This window comes from Cydia pomonella, chromosome 12 (genome assembly GCF_033807575.1).
Source record: "Cydia pomonella isolate Wapato2018A chromosome 12, ilCydPomo1, whole genome shotgun sequence".
In the NCBI taxonomy this organism is placed as follows: domain Eukaryota; kingdom Metazoa; phylum Arthropoda; class Insecta; order Lepidoptera; family Tortricidae; genus Cydia; species Cydia pomonella.
Window position 1 is genome coordinate 835,143 of NC_084714.1, and position 15,431 is coordinate 850,573.

Consider the following 15,431-nt stretch of genomic DNA (forward strand, 5'->3'; position numbering starts at 1 on the left):
ATATTTCAAACGGCTGTTTAATTCATCATTCGCTTGCCCTTATCCCATTCATTTGGGGTCGGCGTAGCATGTCTTTTCCTTCCATATCTTTCTGTCACCCGTCATCTCATCGTTCACTCGCGTTCGTTTCATGTCATCTCTCACACAATCCATCCACCGTTTCCTAGGTTTTCCTCTGCCGTTCCATCCCTCCACATTCATTCGTAATACCTTTCTCGTCACATGACTTTCATCCCTCCGCATCACATGCCCATACCACGCTAGGTGATTCGTTCTTACTTTTTCTATTATGGGTGCAACTTTCAGACTTCCTCTTATATACTCATTCCTTATCCTATCCATTCTTGTAACACCACACATCCATCTTAACATTCTTATTTCCGCTACATAGGAACAAAATAGGCCTTTGTTCTTCAGCACACCTCCATGAAATAAGATCTTTTTCGAGCAAGTGTGATGAAAACCCTTTAAAAACCTAATTTCAATTGCTTATCGTAAGAAAATGAAAAAAATCGCACTTGGAAAGTAAATTGCTCTAGTGCGGAAACGCATCATGTTTTGCACACTTTTTAGGACAACAATGACCCTTTTTTGAGTTTCAGAGTATGAGAAATGAAATAGTTATTTGTGTCCTAAGGGAGGAAAAGTAGGAAATTGCTTGCCGCGTGTAAAATTGTTACCCGAGCCGAAGGCGAGTGTGGCAAACACGCGGGATGGAATGTCCTACGTTTCCTCCCGTGGTGCGCATACTATTTTTCTGCTCGACGGAGGCGGAAAGCGGCAACTTTGTTTAGCGCAGCGGGAGCAAAGTTGGCGCTTTTTTTAATTTTTCAATACACCTGTATTTATTATCGCGCTTCGTTGTAGAACATTTTATTCGCAATTATTATGTATTGTTTGACACTCAATAATTAATTGGTCGTTTACTTTCAGCTCATTATTGTGACCGTTTCCTTACTATAAAGGTTTCTCATTCAGCTTGGATCATAATAGCTGTCACCGTATTGAGGAAAACCAAAAAGAAAACACAATACAATAATCCTTATAAGCTTAGAGAAAGCCGGAAATACCAAGTTTTCCCGTACCATTATTATTGGACTATGGCCGGGACAGCAATAGAAATATAAAGAGATAGTGGAAACAAAGAAACAAGTAATGATTCTTTTGAGGAAAATCCTGTAGAGAATGTACGAGAATTTTGTGTTGACGATATTATTATTGCCAATTTGAGATGGCAATAATAACTGCACTAGTGTATTACGGTTCTGATATTTACATGGATTTCTTCCAGTCCTTGAAAATCTTGAAGAAAGAAATAAAAATAAGAAAATAAGTCTTTCTTCGAGACTTCGAGAACAATGCCGTCCTCGGAACGTCAGAGGTAATTTTAAAACGTAATTATACGATCTATCTTCGGATGTGTCGGTGTCGAATCGATGGTAGTGAGAGGTTTGAAAATGTCATCATCCTTTCAAAATTATAGCTTCAGTCCAGTGGGACTATTTCACCAGTATCAAGGTTTTAGGAGCTTTAAATGCGACGAAAATTGTACGGTTAGTACAAGACAGTGTACGGTGATTGTATCATCTGCGAGCGCCATCTTGATAGTCACGCCTCGTGATAATCCCTTTGTTTTTTTCTCATTAATATTGCTTAAAATGTAATATCGATAGCTTATTATACAGTATACTAATATGGTAGTGTGCAGTGAATGGAGAATTAATCTTGAAACGTGTTTAACCACCATTTTGGAGTCAACGGCCGGTAGTCCACGTGCTACTTGTAAAGTCCAGCGATCGCTTTACAAGAGCTGATAAAATCACCCTACACTTTCTTGTACTAACCGTACAATTTTAGTCGAATGTAAAGCTCCTAATGAGCGAAATACTCCCACTGGACTGAACCCACAGTTTCAAAAGAATGAATACTCTAAGTCGTACAAAAGCTATATATTAAACTGATATAAGTAATATTAGGTCATTAAACCCCTAGTCACCTATAAGTAGTGCTCGCTCAGGCCATCGCCCCCGTATCGACCAGTTCTCACTTCGCACTGAAAGGACGTAGGTGCGTCAATCCATGAGACCTCATAAGCCGTTTTTGATTTGAAGCTTTCCGTTCCGCGAACAGGATATTTATAGAATAGGTTTTGTCCTAGTAACTACTACTAAAACCTAGTTTTTAAGGTTGAACTTTTTCTTTTTATTCTTTTTTTTAACACGCTTTTATTAGGTCGACCTGTATGTAACTATGTAATGGAATCTAAGGTAACTAATTTAACCGTCTTCCAAGGATCGTAGCGTCATGAAAATTAGCAGCTGTATGTCGTTCTGATTACAATACAATAATATGGTACTGTCGAAGTTATCTGATGATGGAGCCGGAAGATATGAACTGGAAATTCATGATGGAACATCGTATCATAGCTGTGTTTGGATTTGTTAGAAAAGTCTTGTAATGAACTTTGACCACGATTAGGTTTCAAGGTCTGATGGAGAAGCCGCAAGATAGGCACTGGCATTCCATGATGGAATAACGTATCATAGTCGTGTTTGCACTTGTGATGAAATTCAATGTTGAAGCAAAATCGTAATATCAAATTACGATGAATTTGTAAATTTGATGACTGGCTGAACCAAAAAAAATAAGCTGTATATCGTCGTACTAACAACATTTATGTCAACGAGTCTTTTTTTTAGACCAATTTAATAATAACGTTTTAAGTATATCTTATTCTATGATTTATTATATATATTAGGACTGTTAGGTTACATAGATTTTTACATAATTTTAATAAAATAACGTAAATAACATTAAGTATCATAAAATTAACGTTTTTTACAAAATAGCGTTATCATAAAAGTAACGTTGTTACGTTTTCAAAGTAACGTTTTAACGTTTAATGCCTCTGAGCTGACTTCTCGTCGTCACAGACCACTTTTTGTAGAAGTAGAAGGCACATAATAGTCAGCGAAAAGTGTCACGTTTGAGACAAAGGCGAGGTGCAGCGCTAGCCGGGATCATTTAGCGCTTTGCCAAAGCCTGCAGGTTAATTGCGAACTGAGAAAGAACGGTTGGTTTTTTTAAATGTAATAGCGTATAGCAAGAACCCAAAGACTTCTAGTAGAACAGTGGGCCGGTGGGCCTAACCAAGTGTCCCAAGTTATTTATTTATTTAATCGTATGGCATATTTTTTAAACAGAATACAGACAGCTATAGATGTAGATTCAGGGCAGTCAGCCACTTGATGGCCTCGTCGCTAAGGGTGATCAGGTCTTCAGGAGGTCCATTGGCATAACGCGTTATGGGACACCAAGTGATAATAGGGTTGTCATATGTTGTTTCTAGATTTAGTTATATGTATATAATATTATAACTAAATCTAGAGTCATACATATAAAATGAGCAATTTATTATAATTAATTGGAAAGTCAACAAATATATTGGAATGGTAAAAATATACAAGACCTCAGCTCACCAAAAAACAAATCAGAAAGGATAAAAAGAATGGTACCATTCAATTCCTTACAATTTATTTAAGAAAATATTTTATAGTAACTGTAAACAAAAACGCTATAATATTTTACCGACAACATCGCAATTTCCTTGAGGTTGCCACTAATCCCTGTAAATCAAAAGGTGTCACCTGCGCATTATACATAAAAAAACTGTAGAAACCTTTCAAATCATAATGTAGTAAAATCGTCATAAGATATAATGGAGCGTCTTAAGTGTTCACAAATGTCTGAAAAAAACCAATAATATTAAAAGGTGTTCAGATATTTTTGAATACCTTGGCTACTCCGATATATTTGATGGCGACTGTACTTTGATTAACCCTCCGAAAAGGCCTTGGTGGTGACTGTAATAAGAATAAATATTTAAACTTGGCTGTTGTCTGACCATATTCTGAGGGGTAAATATGTAGGTCATATTGAACAACCCTCACTATGGAGCCAGCCCTGATACAGCGAAAAAAATCTGGTGTTCCAAAAACACACTGACATGGTTATGATTCGCCAAAATTTATGAGGCAGCAGATTTTTTATTGCGTTCTTTGGATGAGCCCCGTAATGAATGATGTTCAGTATGGCCTACTTATTTACCCCTCAAAGTAGGTGGACGGGCCGATTCGAAGGATGAAATACGAGAACGATAAGTTATGGTTTAGATAAGTTCTCATTTAGATATCGTTTGTATGTCGTATAATTGACAGAGGCAGCTCGATTCGGGCAACCAATGTCACTTTGACGTTAGAAATATCGTAGATAGATCTTATTGGGATCACAGCGGAATCGAAATAAACGTCAATTTTGACATATCGTTCAGTTATCGTTCTTTTAAAGATCTTTCCAAGATCTTAAACGTGTCTTAATCATTTTTCGAATCGGGCCGAGAATCAAAGTTGTGGAATGAGCTACCTTCTGAGGTGTTTCCCTTGCGCTATGACATGGGGTTCTTCAACGAACTGGGTTCCGTAGTTACTCTTCCGTCACAATAAGTTAAACTGGATCTGACCAAGGGATTGTTAAATTGTTAACCAAGGGATGAAACGGTACCTTTCACCCGAGTTAAACAAATAGGCAAATTTGCATAATCTTTTTGCGATAGCTCAAAAACAACTAAACTGATCATGTCCGCTATAGTTTTCATTTAATGTCTTTCTTAAGCTCTACTTCCACAAATTTTTTCATATTTTTTGGCCCTATGGTTCAAAAGTTAGAGGGGGGGGGACACATTTTTTTTACTTTCGGAGCGATTATCTCCGAATATATTCAATTTATCAAAAAATGTTTCTTGAAAACCCCTATTAGTTTTGAAAGATCTTTCCAACGATACCCCACACTCTAGGGTTGAAGCGAAAAAAAAATTTCACCCCCACTTTACGTGTAGGGGAGGTACCCTAAAAACAATTAAATTTTTAGATTTTACTGTACGACTTTGTCGGCTTTATTGATTTATATATCCATGCCAACTTTCAGCTTTCTAGCACTAACGACCACGGAGCAAAGCCTCGGACATCAGACAGACAGACAGACAGACAGACAGACGGACATGGCGAAACTATAAGGGTTCCTAGTTGACTACGGAACCCTAAAAAAGGTAACCAATGTTATGCTCACATAACAGTGTCGACCCAAACGTATTATCTTAATACTACTACGGGACTCAGAATCTCTAATTCGTCAAGTTCCTTTGATGTCAGTAACATCCTCACCTCTGACCAAACTTAGACTTTATTGCATTGCAATAAGGCTTATCTTTAATTAACTGTGTACGTAAGTAAGCGGGTTCACTTTGTACAGCGGTGTGGTTAAATATTAATCAGCTGACTTTACGAGTTGACCTGATTATTAAAGTGAGAGAAATTCTGCTTGTAAATAAACAGAGACTACTACAACATAAGTAAATATAAATTTTGTTGTCATTAAATGAAAAAAAAATTTTTAAAAGAAAAGTATTTTTTTTTTTTTTTACTTATGATTCAAGCTCTGACAGCTGTAAGGTAGTCATCTGACTACAATATTATCGTTCAGAAATCAAAAATCATTGCATTTATTCGTGATAAACGATGACATGTTGTTGTTGTTGTCCTAAAGCACCCCAGAGGTGCAAAGGGCCTTCACAAGCTCGCGCCACGCCTTCCTATCTTCAGCTCGTCTTCTGGCCTCGCTCCAGCTCAACCCGACCGCTCGTAACTCTCTTAGGACGGACCGTTGCCAAGAGTGTACAGGACGCCCGGAGCCACGGCTTCCATCCGGCGGTTTCCACGCGAAGGCTATGGTAGCATTATTCGTTTCCCCTCTTCGAATAATATGTCCTATCCATCTCCATTTCCGTGTCGCAATTTCTTCGTCAATGGCTGTTTGCTTTGCATTTCGAATGGTTTATGGCCAGAAAACGCGAAGGATCGACCTGAGGGACTATGACATACAAAAGTATAACAACATAACAAAAGAAAGAAACATAGAGTAAATAAATAGTTTATCACGAAATGGTCCCGCCTCAGCATTAATGCTAACTCAAAAGTCAGCGCTGATCTTCCGGCGATCAACAATTAATTAGTCAATGAGATGATTCCAAGAAACTCAAGTCCAACGAAACTGCGGTGTTTTCTAATCTGTGTCAGTTCCTATCATAGAAACTAGCACTATGAGCATCTTCTGTCTCCATCAGCAGATTACGTCACAACATTGCTTTTTTTCCCGGGAGACCAACGGCCCGATTCGTAGATGAGATACGATAATGATAAGTTCTGGTTTAGATAAGTTCTCATTTAGATATCGTTTGTATGTCGTATAATTGGCAGAAGCAACTCAATTCGGGCAACCAATGTCACTTTGACGTTAGAAATATTGTAGATAGATCTTATTGGGATAACAGCGGAATCTAAATAAATGTCAATTTTGACATGTCGGTTAGATATCGATCTTTTAAGAACGTTCTCGATCTTGTAAGAAGATGTTAAACGTGTCTTAATTAGAGTTGCCGCGAATACTCGCTATTATTCGGTATTCGGCATTACTCGTCATTTTTTTGATATTTGTCGAATACCGAATAATAGCTAGTATTATTCGGCATTCGGCGAATAGTCGTCAAAAATAAACTTTTAACGAACAAAAGAACTAATGAGTTAAAAATAATCATTTTTTTAATTATTTTCCTTAATAAAACAATACACAATATCAATTATTATCTGTAATATGTGCCTGTGCCTATCATATTCATGAAATTAAATTAGTAAGGCTTTTTAATTAATATTTAAAATCCAACAGAGGCAGATTGTGGTGCAAAAAAACAATTTTTTCTGCACGTTCTGGAGTAAGTGGGTTTCGTTTTTCCTTGTAAATTAAACCTGCCTCGGAAAATAGTCTTTCTGAATAAACAGAGCTTGCTGGTGTGATTAAGTATCGTTTAGCAAGCTTACTTAAAATAGGAAATCTATTCTTATTGGTACTCAAATCCCACCATTCATAGGGGTTTATATTTCTGACAGCCTTTGCTAATGCGATGTAGTTGGCGATTTCTTCAGCAGTGGCATTCTTGGGTTGCTCTTCAGTAGGTTTCTCTATAGATGATTCTTCAAAACATGCCCAAAATAGTTTATGAGTTTCCGAATCATGCTCACTTTCATTGTCTAAACGAGACCTTTTCGATGCCGTTTCTGGATCCGAATCATCATTTTCGTCATCTAAAGAAAGCCTAAGACCTTCTCTGAGCGCAGCTCTACGGATCCGTTCAACTTGGGTAGCGTCAAAGTAAAAGTTCTTGTAGCGGGGGTCTAAAAATGTCGACAAGTAATATGTCTTCGTAAAGCATAGATCATCCAAGTTAAAACGGGCTTCCATATTTTCTATCAACGCCTTTCTAAAATCATCAACGTGTGCAGTTTGTTGAATCAGTGCATCTTTCATTAGGTATCTATTTACATTACATTAGGTATTTTTTTTTATGTCGAATAGTAATGCCGAGTTATTCGACTATTCGCCAAAGTGAATGGCGATTAATCGGTATTCGACTATTCGCTATAAACACTATTCGCGGCAACTCTAGTCTTAATCATTCTTCGAATCGGGCCGCAAGTTTAAAGCATGCGTCTATATAATTCCATGCGGGGTGACGTGGTACGTGGAAAGTCTGTTTATAATAATTTTAGTTAATCTTTTGGGTCAAAAATCGACATACTTTAGCATTCATTTTTCTAAGATTTTTAACCGACTTCAAGATTTCAAAAGAGGAGGTTAGCAATTCGGTTGTATGTTTTTTTTTTTTTTTTTTACTTCATAATTATCACACAACTTATAAGAACTAGAAGGATAAAAAAGAAACCACCTTAACTCATTCTAAAAAAGCTAATCGAACCTTGTGCCCGAATCCATTGCCAGGTTAGTTTATACTCGTATATAGTGCGATATTAGCAGACGTGTGCATGTGCAATATGTGCATACACTAACGTCGTCGTAAAACGCAGAGGCGAAATGCACATGCACAAGTACACGTGTCAGCGCGATCTGATAGCGCGCAGTGCAAGAACATTGCAGTGGGTACGTTTTTGACGAAACCGTTTCGAGGGAAACTCTCATATTGGATACCATCATTTTCCTAGCGTTTTCCGGGGATTTTTGCCTCGTCTCACTTGCATTATAAACCCAATGGTTAATAATGAATGGTTAATGGTGCATGGTTAATGGTTAATGGTTGGTAATGGTTTGCTTGTTCGCTTGGCATTATAAACCCAATAGACGTAGGTTCCGGGGAAAACTGCCGAATCCGACACAATAACAGCTGATTCAACGGAGCCACGCCGTTTTGTCGCCTAATTAGTGTTTGGCTTTAATTTTATAAAATGTTTGTGTATGTTAGTCTATAATGTATTTGTAACATGGGCCTTGTTGCCTAGCGGAATCAGATTTTAAATAAATAAACGATATTAAATGAAATAAATGATTGTCTTATTTTGTCTTAAATTAATCGGTGCTGGCGCTAGGTTTACTATAAGCTACAGTACTGATTTTTCACCAAACAGCAATTGGTAATAGCAACGATAAGTGAAGACTATGCCACTGAGTTATATTACTACAGAGAAGGCATACCAATAATAATCAAATTCTCGCAATCGAAACCTGTACCACGCGACCAAAACATCGTAAGCGCCGTTAAATTCTTTGCACTTACGCGTTTAGGTCGCGAGATTAACGCTCCGCTTCTATTATGTTGTCAAAACTAGAGATGCAACGAATATTCGGCCATTATTCGGTATTCGGCCTATTCGGCCACAATTTCACTATTCGGCCGAATACCGAATAGTACGTTAACACGTAGATAACGGCAAATATCAAATATCAAACATTTATTCAGCAAATAGGCCACAGGGGCACTTTTACATGTCCATTTTTACCAACAATAAAAAAAAAAAAAAAACAATTACAAATATCGAATCGATGAAATAATAAATACTTTATTAGAGATGTATACTGTCTCTAAATGTCAAATTACACAAAAAAAACTATGATAAAAAAATAAAACCATAAAATACTAAAATTCTTTAGAGATGTATAAGTCTCTAAGTGTCAGAGATAAAATATAAAAAAGATATTAAATTATCCTTAGGGATGTAGAGGGTCTCCAAGGCTTGAATTCTTATATAAATAATTAAAAGACAAAAAATTAAAACAGACAAGAACCGATTAAGTCAGACTACCTTTATATTCATAGGTAGTAGTGGTGGTAGATACAAAAAGATGAGAAAAATAATACAAAATATTTTTTTTTACACACACGACGAAATCTAATGTACCGCAATGTCGTGCAGAATAAGCGCAATTTCTATCAAAGACTGACTGCAGCGAGAAATAAGTTGCAACTTGCACAGCGCATGCACGCGTGCGTTCGATTTTACTTCATTTTAGGTAACCTTCTTGCCGATTATTCGGCTATTCGGCCGATGGCTTCGCCGAATATTCGGTATTCGGTATTCGGCCAAGCTACTATTCTTTTCATCTCTAGTCAAAACAATAACAACTCATGGCGCAAAATACTGATTATCTGTGGTAATAATAGTTTAATGGACTATGCCGACTTTATTTTTACACGCTAACAGCTGCACTACGTATATGTATGTATAGGTATGCCTATTAATCTACACATGTATGTATATGTATAGTACATATTTATTCAAAATTCGTAACCATCGTTAAATTGAAGCATTAAGTCGCTGTTGTAACTTGTGCTATAACCAATTCTTTGAATTACGATGTCGAGCTAAAGTAAGGCCGCTAAGCACAAAGAAATTTCGTACATTGATCCGCTTGTAGGAACAAGGTTGTGTTAAGCGATTGATATAGGAATGTCTGTCGCACGCACATAGTAAATCGCTGTCCTGCTGATGATGCCGGCGATCAATGCCACTGTGTGAGCGGTGCGACAAAGATAGTAAATGGCGTTAATGGCGGGTCAACGTATGAAATTCTTTGTGCTTCGCGTCCACCCCAGGCATCCTTAACTTACTGTAGCAATATGATGAAAAAGGTGTTTCGTACTGTTGTAAATCTTGTGCTGTGTAGTATTAGCTTTCTGCAGTGCAGGTCAACGACCGTTTAAAGAAACCCCACTTAGCCCCACTTGAACACTACAGCCGGTGCGGATATGATGGTTGCACTTTTATCGTCTAGCGTGTCACGCTTCACTCTCGCTATTAGATGATAGGAGTCTCGGCTCGGACCCGGACTGTTCTAGCGTGACTCATCCTATAGGGCATTATAAACTACATTTTAGACAGAAAATAAAATAAATAAAAGTTGTTTATTTCGGACCATTAGTATCCATAGCTGTGTAATTTATCTTATAAGCCTTATAATTATACTTTCAATTATTTATACATATAAGAATTCAAATTTTGGAGACCTTTTACATCTCTAAGGAATTTAATCATCGTTTTTTATTAATATTTTATCTCTAAAGAATTTTAATATTTGTTGTTTGTATTTTTTATCATAGTTTTTTGTTTAATTCGACATTTAGAGACTGTATACACCTCTAATAATATATATAATATTTCGTTGATTCCATATTTGTTATCTTTGTAAATTTTGGTTATTTTTATTGGTTTAAAAAAATGTACATGTATAAGTGCCCCTGTGGCCTATTTGCTGAATAAATGTTTGATATTTGGTTTATGTAATGCAATCACTTACCATAATCGCGGTAATTGCTTACCATCAGGTGATCCGTCTGCTCGTTTGCCTCCTATGTCATAAAAAAAATCACAATACTATCCATTTTAATCCAAATCCGTTCAAAACAATGATACTCGTACTGCAATCAACACTAACGTATGCATTTTATCCCGCACAAATTAAAAGGTTTTTTCCCGCGTGTGGAGCGGACATTTCCATTAGCCTGATGGTGTAGAGGACCTTTTATTGCGGCGATCTGAACGCTCTAGTTATTTTTTTTTATTTGATTGTTGAATTGAGTACCCTCTGGTTTTAACGAAGGAAGTAGTTTTTTAACCCATTGTGTGGTTCGCATTCGCTTCGATTAATCTGACTAAAACCGTGACGAGCGGTCGCTTTGAAAAAGGAACAATGCTTTCAGCCATAGGCTACGAGTACAGATACCGACGTGATTTAGAATAGAATAATCATTTATTGCATGTCACAAACCAGTTGTAAGGTGGTACATATTATGTGGTTAGTTCAACGCTCGCAGCTTCAGACGCTCTGTCACACACACACACACACAGCAAAGGTAATACTACAGATAACTTAAAACTAAACTTTAAACAATTTACTTATTATGACCACCGGTTTGGCCTAGTGGGTAGTGACCCTGCCTACGAAGCTGATGGTCCCGGGTTCAAATCCTGGTAAGGGCATGTATTTGTGTGATGAGCATGGATATTTGTTCCTGAGTCATGGGTGTCGTCGTCGTGTGAACGTCAAAGTAGTATTAAGGTACGCTTGAACACGATTCAGATTTCACAACTTGTTACGGCGTTGATCTGGTTTTGATTATGAATTTGACGATCGCCTTGGTGATTGGCGCGCAACTTAAATAAACAAACAAACATTTATTCAGCAAATAGGCCACAGGGGCACTTTTACATGTAAAATTTTTACAATCAATAAAAATACCAAAATACAATTACAAATATGGAAACAACGAAATATTAGATACTTTATTAGAGATGCATACAGTCTCTAAATATCGAATCACACAAAAAAAAAATATGATAAAAAATACAAATACTAAAATTCTTTACAAATGTAAAAGCCTCTAAGTGTCAGATATATCATAAAATTAAAAAATAAATAACGATCATTAAAATATCCTTAGAGATGTAAACCCACTCATGACTTTCTCTTCAATGCGTATGTATGTATGTATATATATGCTTTATTGAACATAGAAATAAAAACACGAAAAACACCGTTACAAATTAAATACAACAAAGGCGAACTTATCCCTGTATGGGATCTCTTCCAGTTAATCTTTGAGGAAATGAGTAGGACAGAAGTAACGATGGATGGATGGATGGATGAATGACAAACACAAACAAAAGTGTACAATCACTGAAATTAAATTAAATTAATTAATTCGTTTGCACCCATCAGTGGTGACAGCATGGTTCCATTTTTATCACTTGTCACTATACCCGTCACTTTCGCGCTTACATACTTGTTAGAACGTGACAGCCATGGTGACAAATGATAAAAAGCCGACCATCTTAGCCCTACAGCTGGGCTAAGATGGTCGGCTCTTTATCATTTGTCACCATGTCTGTCACGTTCTAACAAATATGTAAGCGCGAAAGTGACGGACATAGTGACAAGTGATAAAAATGGAACCATGATACCGCCGCAGGTCGTGTCAAAATATGATAAAACCTTAACAAGTTCTTAAATTTCAATCGGGCTCCTTCTCATTTATTAAACGTTCAATCTTATTTTCATATATTAATTATTTACCTAAATGTGAACATAAATCTCTCATTTCTTGCTCAATTTTCATTAGCATATAAATAGCAAAAAAACCTCATTCGCAACAGTTTGCGAGAAACGAGCCATTTGCAAACATTGCGTGGCTTGAATACTTTATCAAAATGTGCATTATTCGGACGTCAATTGTCATATTAAGTTATTGCTGGGTTTTAATTTAAATGCCAGTACAGTTTCAAGAAAAAGGTCAAAATATCATGCAAAATATACTTTTTTTATGGAATTATGTTACATTTAATCATTTCAACAAACCCTTAATAAAAGATCGTACTCCCATCTTAAAGACGGCAACGCACTTACAACACCTCCGGTGTTGCGGGTGTCCATGGGCGGCGGTAATCGCTTACCGTCAAGTGATCCGTTTACTCATTTGCCTCCTATAACATAAATAAAATAAAAAAAACAACGGGTTGCACTCCGGGAGTACCGCTAGAAGTGTAAACTTGAATATTAACGTTGTGCATTTTTGTTATTTTCTAATGGTTAGGGAATAATTTTGCACGATTTGCTTTAATTATCAGTATAAAAGTACTATCATTTATGTGGTAAAATACAATATTCATTTATTGCACTATCGTACACAAACATGTCAATTATATTATATTAAAAATTTAACACTTCAGAACTATTACAATTCTAACAGTTTTTCGATCAGGTCACGTGTCCGTCTTACGAATTTTCAATCTGACGAATCTGTCGGTCACGTGACCTGTCGCGAGTTTAACATTTTTTCCCCATCATAAAAAGTGCACAGCACTTAGCGGCGTTTTCACTTCAAAAATTACCTACCACATGGCCGAGGCACGCTTTTTGTAACTTACATTACCTACCAAGTGTGACTACTTCAAAAAACACAAATCAATCAATAAAAATCATTCCCTAGTAAAACGATAATAATAATTCAGCATAAGTATACATCTCCCACCTGCTGGGCACAGGCCTCCTCTCATGCGCGTAAGGGCTTGGGCTATAGTCCCCACGCTGGCCCAGTGCGGGTTGGAGACTTCGCACCTTAGAATATCCTTCACCGAAAAGCTAGTGGTAAATATCAAACGATACTCCGTGTACAAGTTCCGAAAAACTCATTGGTACGAGCTGAGATTTAACCCTTGACCTTCGGATTGAAAGTTAAACATTAGATCCACTTGGTCACCATCACTTTTTTTAATTCCAAGTACAAAGTAGTAACCATTTTGTTTACTAGCGAGTAATGTAAGTCAAACGAAGGTTGAAAAATATAGGGTTATATACTTTATTTTTAGTTTTTCTTGTTTTATTTATCCAAAAAAGTTTTGTGATGAAAACTAGGCACTAAAATACTATTCACAAGGAGATTCTGAGGGTACAATGGATCTAGCATGTTTTCTCATTTGTTTCCTTATATTTCCTGCTACCTAAAGGTTGTCTGGAAGAGATCGCTTTTTAGCGATAAGACCGCCTGTTGTTACCTGGTTCTATTTTCCTTTAAAATTCATTACCGAATTTCCTTACTTATTACCGAAACGAAAACTACCTAATGCATAAACAAAGACTTTTGTTTTACAGATCAGGCCGAGCCAAAAAATCATCTCAAAAAATTCATACTTTATCAACTCTAGCTCTTATTTAATTCTATCAACTTGTTTTATTGACAATATTAGACCTTATTACAAAGGAATAAAGTCTACGGATGACCAGTTAAGTTGATGTTTGTGACTTGCACCGCTAAGTGTCTACAGGGACGTTTGAATTCTTTAATTTCAGTCGGAAACGGGTAATGGGCATTTATTTTTAATGAGGAAGGAAATGGGTTTGTTGTCGCTTTCTGTCGTTAGGGTTTATATGTTTATTGTCCGTTTCTGTCGTTAAAGCTTGTTCCTTTGAAGTTTTTATTGACAAGCTATTGTAGCTGAGTGGTTCAGGCGTAAGATTTCTAAAACGGGGGTGGTGAGTTCGATTCTTGATCTAACCAATCCCTACTAATATAATAAATGGAAAAGTAATTATGTTTGTCTGTTATCTCTTCACAATAGTTGAAGCGATTAAGTTGAAATACCAACAAAAACATAAATGTGAAATGAGAGCTTTTTTTTAACTTCTATTCTTAAGTTTGTACATATACACCGTTCAGAAAGGAAATATTTGGTAATAAAAGAACAAAAGGTGGTTGGTTTGAACCTAGCTCTTAAGAACACTTAAAGCTTTCCACCAGAAGTTATATTTCCTCAAGGAATCCCATTAAAACTATCATAATTTAACTTAATGCAGCGAGATAACCTAAGAAATCTAGAATGTCTTAATAGCTTGCAGTTAATACACCAACACTTCCCACTATCCAAAACTCTACTTAAAAAACTACAGCATAAGGTTCTTTTTAGAAGAACTTTATTATGCTTCCTTGGTCTTGAAGTACAAAATAGGTTGCTTAAAAAGGCTTATGTTGTTAGGACGTGTAAGGCGGTTAAGACCTTTATGATTGTGGGTTTGGGGTAATATTTCATCAGTACGTACGCTTTTGCATGCTTGCAGTCTTTGATGTAGTGTTACAATTTACAGCATATTAATTTTGGCTTTTAGTAAAACGCGGGAAAATCACGTCCATAAAAACACCCCTATTTTCGGCGCCATTTTTCTCGAGCCTTTAAGGCTTAAAAGGGTTGACCGTGGACTGCTTATTATTAATATTTTTTCATTATTGCTTATTATATTAATATTTTTTCATTATAGCGGTATTTTAACAGACCTCAAACTTTCGAAGGACGAGGTTCTCAATACGTTGTATTTTCCAGATTTTTCTAATACAGCTAGAACATTAGAAGTAGAACAGAGTAACGGTCTGATTCAAATTTTAATATACGTCAAAGATTAGATCCGATGCATATTGTATCTAGATCTAAGTTTTGACCTAAGTATTGGAAGCGTGCAAAGCGGGTGGTGGGGGAAGCCGGAAC

At 36.5% G+C, this 15,431-nt stretch overlaps 1 protein-coding gene and 1 long non-coding RNA gene across 4 annotated transcripts in view; one reads left to right on the forward strand and one right to left on the reverse strand.

Annotated features, from left to right (window-relative positions):
* LOC133523240 (uncharacterized) overlaps positions 1 to 4,719 on the reverse strand; it is an 89,569-nt gene extending 84,850 nt beyond the window's left edge. The window contains exon 1 of the long non-coding RNA XR_009800203.1: positions 4,561 to 4,719. This is a non-coding gene — a long non-coding RNA (uncharacterized LOC133523240). The remainder of the gene's footprint in view (positions 1 to 4,560) is intronic.
* LOC133523223 (uncharacterized) overlaps positions 1 to 15,431 on the forward strand; it is a 524,757-nt gene that overhangs the window by 170,843 nt on the left and 338,483 nt on the right. The gene's annotated exons all lie outside the window — the stretch shown is intronic.